Source organism: Cebus imitator, unplaced genomic scaffold (genome assembly GCF_001604975.1).
Source record: "Cebus imitator isolate Cc_AM_T3 unplaced genomic scaffold, Cebus_imitator-1.0 Scaffold918, whole genome shotgun sequence".
NCBI classification, from domain to species: Eukaryota; Metazoa; Chordata; class Mammalia; order Primates; family Cebidae; genus Cebus; species Cebus imitator.
This window is the reverse complement of record NW_016108233.1, coordinates 231,420-242,662: the sequence shown is the minus strand read 5'-3', so window position 1 is coordinate 242,662 and position 11,243 is coordinate 231,420. Positions and strand designations below refer to the sequence as shown.

Below are 11,243 nucleotides of genomic sequence, written 5' to 3'. Positions count from 1 at the left end.
CTGAACCCAGGAGGCGGAGGTTGCGGTGAGCCGAGATCGCGCCATTGCACTCCAGCCTGGGGAACAAGAGCGAAACTCCGTCTCAAAAAAAAAAATAAAATAAAATAAAAAATAATAATAATAATAATATTTTTGAAAAAGGCAACACCTTCCCCTTAAAATTTTCTCTTCTGAAATTGCGTTCTCTTAATCTTACTTTTGCTGATACTGAGAAATGGGTTGACTGAAAGAGACCTCTGGAAAGATAACAAAAAAATCAAACAAAGAGCTTTATTCGATTATAAAAAGAAATGCAATTCTAATGCATGCTACAATATGAATGAACCTTGAAAATATTATACTAAGGAAAAGAAGACTTTGACCTTTGATATGATAAGTACATTGGGACCCCCACCCCACCCTACTAAATAAACTACAGATTGTATTTGAAGAGAAAATACTTTCTTTTCCCCTGAGTATTCTAGAGCAGCCCTGTCCGTAACAGCCACTCACACATATTTCAAAAACATAGTACAAAAAGAGAAAGAAAAAATAAATCTCATATTTCATTGATAACATGTTTAAATGATAATATTTGGAGTTAAAACATATTGGAAGTAGCTAGGCGCAGTAACATACTCTTGTAATCCCAGCTATTCCAGAGGCTGTAGAAAGGATTTCCTGAACCTAGGAGTCTGAGACCAACCGAAGCAACACATTTCTCTTAAAAACAATTTTGCTTGTTTAACTCAATTTTCCTTTTTTTTCGAGATAGAGTTTTGCTCCTTGCCCAGGCTGCAATGATGCTATCTCAGCTCACCACAACATCACCTCCCAGGTTTAAGTGATTCTCCTGTCTCTGCCTCCGGAGTAGCTGAGATTACAGGCAGGCACCACCAAGCCAGGCTAATTTTTTGTATTTTTTGTAGAGACAGGGTTTCTCCATGTTGGCCAGGCTGGTCTCGAACTCCTGACCTCAGGTGATCCACCCGCCTTGGCCTCCCAAAATGCTAGGATTACAGGCGTGAGCAACCGTGCCCAGCCTACTTTCTTAATATTACTAGAAAACTTAAAATTACCCACTATATGATATTATATGCTAACTCTTGATCTTCTTGTGGTTATTTACAAGGTAACATCAGTAAAGTGCTATTAATTAAACCAGGGGCACGGTCCCTTTGAGCAGACTCCATAACCCTGTCATATTGCAAATAATTTTTGTTTTTGTTTTTGTCAGTAAATACATATTTTCTTCTCTTAAACCAATTTTTTTCAGATGGAGTCTTGCTCTGTCAGCCAGCCTCCACCTAGATTGTAGAAAGTTGGAAAGAATATTGCTGCTGATCTAACAATGAAAAAGTCCAGATAGGCCAGGCGAGTTGGCTCACGCCTGTAATCCCAGCACTTTGGGAGGGCAAGGCAGGTGGATCATCTGAGGTCAGGAGTTGGAGACCAGCCTGGCTAACATGGTAAAACCCCATTTTTACTAAAAATACAAAAAAATAAGCTGGATGCAGTGGCATGCGCCTGTAATCCCAGCCTCTCAGGAGGCTGAGGCAGGAGAATTGATTGAACCCAGGAGGCAGAGGTTGCAGTGAGCAGAGATTACACCATTGCACTCCAGCTTTGACAGCAAAAGGGAAACTCCATCTCAAAAAAAGGAAAAGAAAAAGAAAAGTCCAGATAATCTAGAAATGCATAATTTTCCTTGAACCCATGAAAGAGCTGAGGTCTCAGAGCAACCACGTAGCCAGAAATCTATGGAAAAACAGGTTCTTCCAAGTAGAAATGGGAAAGGAATACTGGCTCATTTATAGCAATAAGACAATAATGAGGCCTCCTTGCAAGAGGGTAACAAAAATTTAGCAAAAATTCAGTATTTTATAATGACCCACTAAATTTAGTCTGAGTGTCTAAGTCCAAGAAGGAAATTATAGAACTCCTAGGATCAAGTACTGAGGAAGACACTTTTGCAGACTTTTCTTTGTAATCCTCGAAGTATAGTAGGCCTTCCATATTCCGGAACTGGTTCCAGGACCCCCCCAGGATACCAAAATCCACTGATGCTCAAGTCTCTTACATAAAATACCCTATGCACATCTTCCTGTATACTTTAAATCATCTCTAGATTATTTATAATACTGAATATAATGTAAGGGCTATGTACATAGTTGCTATACTGTATTTTTTATTGTTGCACTGTTGTTTTTATTTCTTTCAAATATTTTTGATCCTTGGTTAATTGAGTCTACAGACGTAGGACCTATGCTCATAAGAAAGAAAGGAGCAGGGCAAGAGATCGGAGAAAGCCCCTTTCAATGGAACAGCGCTGACAGAGAGAATTGCCTGTCCCTAAAGAAAAGAAAGCTCAAACACTTAGGGAGTAGCAGCAAACATGGTTACATCCAGAGACCACAAAATTCACAGGAGATGAAGAAAGGAAAGAAGAATGAAAATTTCTACTTTAACGGAGTATTAGGTACAGAATATTAGAGAATGTCAACTTCTGGGAGCAGACAGAATGACTAAGAACATCCCACCTCAAAGACCAAGCTCACGTAGTCTGCCTATCTTCGTCTGTTTTGTGTTACTTTAATAGAATACCTAAACCTAAGGAATTTATAAAGAAAAGAGGCTTATTTGGCTCATGATTCTGGTGACTGGAATGTTCAACCACATGATCACCTCAACAGATGTAGAAAAACATTCAACAACGTTCAACACCCATTTGTGATTTTAAAAAAAGAACAGGAAACTGGGAATAGAGAAGAGCTTCTTCAACTTGATAAAAAGCATCTGCAAAAGAAATGTAATATCATACTTAATGGTGAAAGACTGAATGACTTCTCAAGATAGGGAATGTCTGACAAGAATATCTGCTCTTACCACTCTTATTCAACATTGTTCTACAAGTCCTATTTAATGTAATAACACAAGAGAAATAAATAAAAACACACAGATTAGATTGTAAAGAAATGAATAAAACTCTAGTCGGCTGGGCACGGTTGCTCAGCTTGTAATCCCTGCACTTTGGGAGGCAGAGTTGAGTGGATCACCTGAGGCTGGGAGTTCAAGACCAGCCTGACCAACATGGAGAAATCCGGTCTCTACTAGAAATACAAAATTAGCCAGGCGTGGTGGCACATGCCTGTAATCCCAGCTACTTGATAGGCTGTGGCAGGAGACTCGCTTCAACCCCAGAGGCAGAGGTTGCGGTGAGCCGAGATCTTGCCATTGCCCTCTAGCGTGGGCAAAAAGAGCCAAACTCCCTCTCCAAATAAATAATAAGAAGAAGAAAATAAAAAAATTAAAAGATAATTGAAAACAAGCATTGGTGAGAATGAGGGGAAACATAGACTGTAATATATTGTTCCCAGGAATTTAAAACGGTAGGAAATGTTGGAGATCTAAGACAATATGACTGCTTTGAAAAGCAAGTCAGTCAAAGAAACACTCAGAGTAAGAAAAAAAAAAAAGAGGAAAAGGAAAACAAGCCAGTAGTTTCTCATGAAACTTGTAATGCAAAAGATAATCACTACGTAAAGGTCCACTATTACTGTGGAGGATAAGAAAGAATTCTAAAAACAGCAGTGCTCAAACAACAATTGGTTGCAGTTATCGGATGCAAGGATAGTCTCTCACTAAGGATATACAGCAATCCGATTAAATGTATTTTTCTTTTATGACACTATAACCACACCGAGGACCATTTCCTTTCATTTTCCTTTCTTCTAGGTTGATGTAGGTTGACCAATTGTCTCCTGCTCGTTGAAGTAAATTTAAAAGTACATTATATACTTATTGATGCTTTCCTAAAACGTCTTAGCTGAATATTTCTAGTCTGAAAGACGATTTACCTCTGGCAATCTTGCTAGCATTTGGGATAATTTATCCTACTTGAGTCTGACTTTTGTAAGGAATATTGAGAGCCTTAACCATAGTGGAGTTGGGCTTCTCTGAACCCCGCTCTCTGGCAACAAAAAGAAGCAGTGTATGTGGGATTCACTTTTGCCTGCCTCGGTGCGAAAGAGAACCTAACTGCAATATTTCACACTTCCTTTCTTTTGGAACTGAATTGCCTGCAGAATTCAGGCCTCTTTAGGTAGAACATCCACTTCCCACAAATCCTTTTTTTTTTTTTTTTTTTTTTCTTAGACAAAGTCTCACTCTGTTGACCAGGCTGGAGTGCAGTGGCGCGATCTGAGTTCACTGCAACCTCCCCGTCCTGGGTTCCGGCGACTTTCAAGTCTCAGCCTCCGGAGTAGCTGGGATTACAGGCATGAGTCACCACAGCTGGCTAATTTGTTTCTTTTTCTTTTTCTTTTCTTTCTTTCTTGAGACGGAGTCTCGCTCTTGTCGCCCAGGCTGGAGTGCAATGGAGCGATCTCAGCTCACTTCAGCCTCCACCTCCCGGGCTCAAGCGATTCTCTTGCCTCAGCCTCCCGAGTAGCTGGGATTGTAGGAGCCTGCCAACATGCCCGGCTAATTTTTGTATTATTAGTAGAGACGGGTTTTCACTATGTTGGCCAGGCTGGTCTTGAACTCCTGACCTCAAGTGATCCGCCCGCCTCAGCCTCCCAAAGTGGTAGGATTATAGGCTGAGACATTGTACTTGAATACATCCCACAGTGTTAGGAATGTATTCAAGATTTGAATACAGTGTGCTGTTAGGCTGCAGGAATTGTGGGAAGAGGCGCCTCCTACTTAACAATGCTGAGGGAAGCAATCTCCTTTAAGATTTTTTTTAAAAAAGCAGTAATGTTGGGCAGAATATTACACAGTAACTCTCGTTATGTTTTGAAGTGTTCACACTCAAAGTGAAAGAGTTGTCACACTAGTTTTTATGTAAACAACTTAGCTCCCAACTGTGCCTGAAATCGCAAACGTCAAAACACACACTAACAGTTACCGGGAGTGGGGCTCGAACCCACGCAGACACATGTCCATTGGATCTTAAGTCCAACGCCTTAACCACTCGGCCATCCCGGTGACGAAAATGGGTTTTGTTGTCTAACTTTACTAGGCTAGAATTTTTAGTTTCTGGAAGATTATGAATAATTACTGGGACCACGTTTAAAAGAGTGTACAAAGGAAACAAATGCTTCTAATGTTGCTTGGAAATAAAAAAATGAAAAGATATATTTCCAAAAGTAAGAATAATTACTAATTTGTGCCAGGCATTATACTAGGTGTTAGGGAAACAAGAACCATTCCTGATTTCCTTGGACTTCCATTAAAATAAGGCATATTGTGGGAAATCCACGCCTGTCAGTGCTGGAATCAGAGCTGGATTCTGAAGATTCAGCAACCTCCGCCTCCCGGGTTCAGACGATTGCTGTGTACATGTCAGAGAAAAGAATCTCCCATACTTTGACATACAGAAGAGTTTTAAATTATTCTATCGTGATTTTTTTAAAATGCACTATACAGTAGAATCATATGTGGTTTTTATAAACCAAACTTACCTAATTTAAATGCCTACATATGACAGATTAAAAAAAAAATCGAAACATGTAGAAAAATTGCTTTATTGCCAGGCGCGGTGGCTCACGCCTGTAATCCCAGCACTTTGGGAGGCCGAGGCAGGTGGATCACCTGAGGTCGAGAGTTCAAGACCAGCCCAGCCAACACGGAGAAAACCCGTCTCTACTAAAAATACAAAAAATTAGCCGGGTGTGGTGGTGCATGCCTGTAATCCCAGCTACATGGGATGCTGATGCAGGAGAATCGCTTGAACCTGGGAGATGGAGGTTGCGGTGAGCCGAGATTGTGCCATTGCACTCCATCCTGAGCAACAAGAGCGAAACTCTGTCTCAAAAAACAAAACAACAACAACAACAGCAAAAAAACCATGCGCTAGAGACTATTAATAAAGCAGTGAACACAACGGAAAAAAATATCCTTTTCCAGCCGGCACGGTGGCTCACTCCTGTAATCCTAGCACTTTGGGAGGCCGAGGTGGGTGGATCACCTGAGTCTGCAGTTCAAGAAACCCCATCTTAAAAAAAAAAAAAAAAAATCCTTTTCCTAGGGGAATTTATGTTTTAATTCCTAGCAAATAGCAGTTGATGATCAAATATGCTGTCTTTGATGAAAATATTTATCTCATTGAGCAGAATTCTTTATCACTTCTTTAGGATTTATAAAATCTGGCCTCCTAGATACTTGTCACTATGCTAAGTAGGAGATAATTTTGGATGAGGAAGCTTATCCTCATGTGTGTGTGTATATATATACACACATATATATATGTATATATCTGCAAAAATACGTAGTTTGAGAAGCATATAGTCATATGTGTACATATACATATATATTTATTACTAATGATCATGTACGATATATAGATATTTGCTCATTGATAATTGGTCCTAATGAATACATTTTTTCTGTCTTGATTTTAAACTTTCCCATACACACCCAAGCTATTTATTTCTTGTTATATACCTTTGGATGAACACTGCCTCTGCCTTGTTTCAAACCTCAAGAAAGTGCCTCGTTTAGGAGTAAACGGGACTTTGAACGAAGGAAAAAACATTCAAGGATACCAATGTCCTGCCTAATTTTCAGTTATTGAAAAATGAACATCAGAGCATCTTATGAGAGCAGAGAGCATAGAACATATAAAAAAATGAATTGAAATAAAATTCCCAAGAGACTGCTGGAGATTTCCCTGCCCTGTGCTTCTGAAGGAATTGAAGCTTCAGGAGAATAATTTGCTTGGTTATGAGTTGTTGGGTTTTGAAACTGTTGGTTCTCAGAATTAGAAACTGTATGGGAAAATATCTCTCTGCCAAAGATATACTATAAACATAAATTCAGGGTTCATTTCAATTAATTCCAACATGAAAAACACTTGCAGTAGGCAGGTTTCCGTAGTGTAGTGGTTATCACATTCGCCTAACACGCGAAAGGTCCCCGGTTCGAAACCGGGCGGAAACAGGTGTGTCTGTTTTGTAAAATTCTGAATGTGTTTATATTTCAACCTCTTCTCAAACCTATTCTCTTTCTTTTAGCCCAGAATGCTCTCTCTCTCTCTCTTTTTTTTTTTTTTTTGAGATGGAGTCTCCCTCTGTTGCTCAGTCTGGAGTGCAGTGGTGCGATCTTGGCTCACTGCAATCTCCGCCTCCCGGCTTCAAGCGATTCTCCTGCCTCGGCCTCCTGAGTAGCTGGGGTTACAGGCCCCCGCCACCAGGCGCCCACTGCCACGCCTGGCTAATTTTTATATTTTTAGTACAGACGGGGTTTCACCTTGTTGGTCAGGCTGGTCGGGAACTCAGGACCTCATGATCCACCCGCCTCGGCCTCCCAAAGTGCTGGGATTACAGGCGTAAGCCACCGCGCCCAGCCAGTTACAACTTTCCATTAAAAGAATAATAATATAGCCAGCTGTTGAGATGGAAGAGCCAGTGAGGAAGAAAGAAGATCAGGACAGCAGTGTCTTGGAAATTAAATTAAATGTTTTAAGAAGAATAATGTGCCTATTGCCCCTGAGAAGTCAAGAAAGATAAGAGCTTTGGAGTGAGCATTAATTTTAGACATGTAAAGGTCATTCATGATCTTGACCAGAAGTTTCCATGAAGTGCTGGTACCAAAAAACCTGAAGATAGTGGGTTTACAAAAGAAAAGGAACACAGAAATTGCAGATAGTAAATGTGAATAACTCTTTATAGGAAATTTTAAAATAAAGTCATCTGAGAAATAGGGCATTAACTAGAGAAAAATGTTGAGACAAGAGAGGCTTTTTAAAGATGTGGTCAAACTCCTGACCTCAGGTGATCCACTGGTCTTGGGCCCCCAAAGTCCTGGGGTTACAGGTGTGAGCCACAGCCTGGCCAATGCGGTGAAATCCCGCCTCTACTAAAAATACAAAAATTAGTAGCCTGGGTGGTGGTAGAGGGGCAGTGTTGCGCAACCTGTAATCCCAGCTACTTGGGAGACTGAGGCAGAAGAATCGCTTGAACCAATGCGGCAGAAAGAGGTTGCAGTGAGCTGAGATTGCGCCATTGCACTCCAGTCTGGGTGACAGTGAGACTCCATCTTGAAAAAAAACAAGTAAAGTGTATATAAAATACCTGATGTAATGAGAAATGCTAAAGAGAAAAATTAATCAAGAATGGAAATTAGGGTTGAGTTTTTATTTTTGGTTTCTAAATGGAGTAAATGTTATGTTTGAGCAAAAATAAGAGGAGAGAAAATGAATTAGCTATGGCGGTATCTAGGTAAAGTCATTCCAAACACAGCAAATGGTGCCCACAAAGATGTTGGTGTTTTTATCTTATGTATTAGAATAATAGCAAAAAGCTAACTTTGCTGAAGTAGAATGAGTGATACTTTAGTGAACATACCAGTTATCTATTGCTACAAATATACATCTTAATAAACCACCTCAGTAGCTTAAAACAATTCAGATCTATTTAGCTCCCTAGTTCAGGGCTGGTAGGTTGGGACTGACCAGGCAGTTTGTGTCCCAGCTGGGCCAATTCACGTGTCTGGTGAACAATAATTAATTAATCTCCAAATTGCATTATATATTTTTCCAAACCCATAGAATGTGCCACACCAAGAGTGAACCCTAATGTAAACTATGGATTTTGGTCTAGGGAACCAGCCCCCACACCCCACCCCTGGGTACCCCGAGTTCGGTGGCGACAAAGGAATGAGAAAAAGACAGATGAAGAGAGTTAGTGGGACCAGGGGACCACCACTTCTTACCCTGGAGGCAGTGAAGGCCCCGGGCTCTGGTTTCCACAATATTTATTGAACACAATCACTTTTGTCTATAGTGCGGTGGCAGGGTGAATCGGTGAAGGGAGGCCGTGCATCAAACATAAAATTGACTGCAGTGGCTGTTTATGTGCGTTTCTCAAGCGCTAAAAGTGTACACTTTTCAACAGACAGTGCAGCTGGTGGGAGCCAGCTTAGCAAGGAGCCTACACATCTAGTTACACTTCAGTGCTTTAAGGGAGTGTGATGTCCTTGGGCACTATGTTCAGAATATCAGAGCTTAAGTCACTCTGCTCCTGGGAACATGCTGGCAAAGAGAGGCCTTCCTCCCCAGATGCCTCCTCAGCCTTCTGCAGTTTATTGTTCCTGATTTATTTTATACATTACTTAGAAGCAGTGTATTTATACATTACTCATATCCAGTTTATGTAGGCACGCTGTAAGTCCTTCCTCCATTGCTGCTTCCCCCAACATTTTGGGTGATAATGATGCATCTATGAAGATTCATATGTCAAAATGTGCCACTCAGGTGAGGCTTCTTGATAGTGGGGATCTTGGGGAGGAGCATTAGTCAGGGTGTATATGAGAACTCACCCTATACTTTCACCCAATTCTGCTGTGAACCTAAAACTGCTCTAAAAAAATAAAGTCTATTTAAAAACAATAAAAAAAAATAGCAAGCAGAAAGAGCAAAGGGCTTATTAAAGAATCTTATTTGTCATATTTGCTAATATCCCCAAAGTCATGACGCTCAGCTAAAAGAAACAGTGGAAGGGCACTACAAGGTCACCTGAAAAACAGCATGGATACAAAGAAGGGAGCATAGTTGGGGTATTGATTTATTTTTGAGACGGAATTCCCTCTTGTTGCTCAGGCTGGAGTGCAATGGGGCAATCTTGGCTCACTGCAACCTCCACTTCCCAGGTTGAAGCATTCTCCTGCCTCAGCCTCCCAAGTAGCTGGGATTTGTATTTTAAGTAGAGACAGGTTTTCCCCATGTTGGTCAGGCTGGTCTTGAACTCCTGACCTCAGGTGATCCACCCATCTTGGCCTCCCAGCGTGCTGGGATTACAGGTGTGAGCCACTGCACCAGACCACAGTTGAGGTTCTTAATTCAATAAAACCACCAGGATGTAGCTAGTTATTTCTGTTGATTTTATATAGAAAGGTCAAATGTAATATAATTTTTTTATTACCTGGTTATACGCTCAGCATACATTCCAGAAACTCCACCATCATCCAAGCGAGGATCCCACCCACATCCCTATATCTCACCCCTCCTCACCCCGTCCTTACCTCCAGGTCTGCTGTTCATCCAATCGCTGAACTGAAAGTTAACTAAGGTGTCTAAAATGTACTGAGAGTCTCAGACGTAAAGTTGTTATTTTTATTACACATGGCTTGGATATTAAAAACAATTTTAAATGTAATTTTGCTTTAGGCCAAATTAAAATGTTGAGAACATAAAGTAACCACAACCTTAGGAAAAGAGATTGTTCTGTAGCCATAACAAGTAGCCACCAGAGCCGATTATTTTTTCTTTTTCTTTTTTTTTTTTTTTTGAGACAGAGTCGCGCTCTGTCGCCCAGGCTGGAGTGCGGTGGCCGGATCTCGGGTCACTGCAACCTCTGCATCCCCAGTTCAAGCTATTCTCCTACCTCAGCCTCCCGAGTAGCTGGGATTAAGGGCCTATGCCACCATGCCCAGGTAATTTTTTGTATTTTTAGTAGAGATGGGGTTTCACTATGTTGTCCAGGCTGGTCTGGAATTTATTTCTGACCTCGCGATCCGCCGGCCTCGGCCTCCCGAAGTGCTGGAATTACATGCGTGAGCCACCGCCTGGCCCAGAACCGATTTTCAATCAGCTCAACCTGTCAGTAACAATCGCTTCTGCAAGTACTTTTGAAAACCAAATGGTGTCTGCTCCTGGCTTCTGAAAGTCAGCTGATCAGTGATGGACTCACCCCAATAAGCAGACCTGTGAGTGCCGACCAAACAATGGTAGTCTCTGCCAAGTAACCATACTCCCACAGACATCAACCTAATTAAAAAAAAATCAGCCATCTTTTGTGTTTGCAAAGACTGCTTTACAGTGTAGTTCTCTTGAGTGAGCTTTCATTTTGTCTTTTTAAAGTATTGAGCAGTGCTTTCATCATCCTTTGAAAATATCCCTTTGTGAAATCTGAAATGTCTAAGTTTCATTTCTTGCTGGGATTTTTACCGTTTATTTTTCACATCTGTAATTCTGTATTCTATAAAATGATATGGTCTTTACGACCACATTGCTGTAAATGTAGACTTTGGCAGGCTTTTGCTGTTTTCTATATGTGTATCAGTCAGATTGAGCAAATTAAATACCAATGTTTGAAAACACACTCTAATGGCAAGTCTTCAGCAGTCACTCCTTGAAAAGATAGCGAAGATAGGCTGGGCACTGTGGCTCACGCCTGTAATCCTAGCACTTTGGGAGGCCGAGGTGATTGGATCACCTGAGGTCAGGAGTTCAAGACCAGCCTGGCCATCATAGTGAAACCCCA

The 11,243-nt window shown here is 41.0% G+C and overlaps 2 non-coding genes across 2 annotated transcripts; one reads left to right on the top strand and one right to left on the bottom strand.

Moving 5' to 3' along the window:
• Nucleotides 1-4,885: 4,885 nt before the first annotated feature.
• On the bottom strand, nt 4,886-4,968 carry TRNAL-UAA. Its single transcript has one exon. It is a non-coding gene; the product is annotated as a tRNA-Leu (tRNA).
• A 1,880-nt stretch (nt 4,969-6,848) lies between these two features.
• Nucleotides 6,849-6,921, top strand: TRNAV-AAC. Its single transcript has one exon. It is a non-coding gene; the product is annotated as a tRNA-Val (tRNA).
• The last annotated feature ends 4,322 nt before the right edge of the window (nt 6,922-11,243 follow it).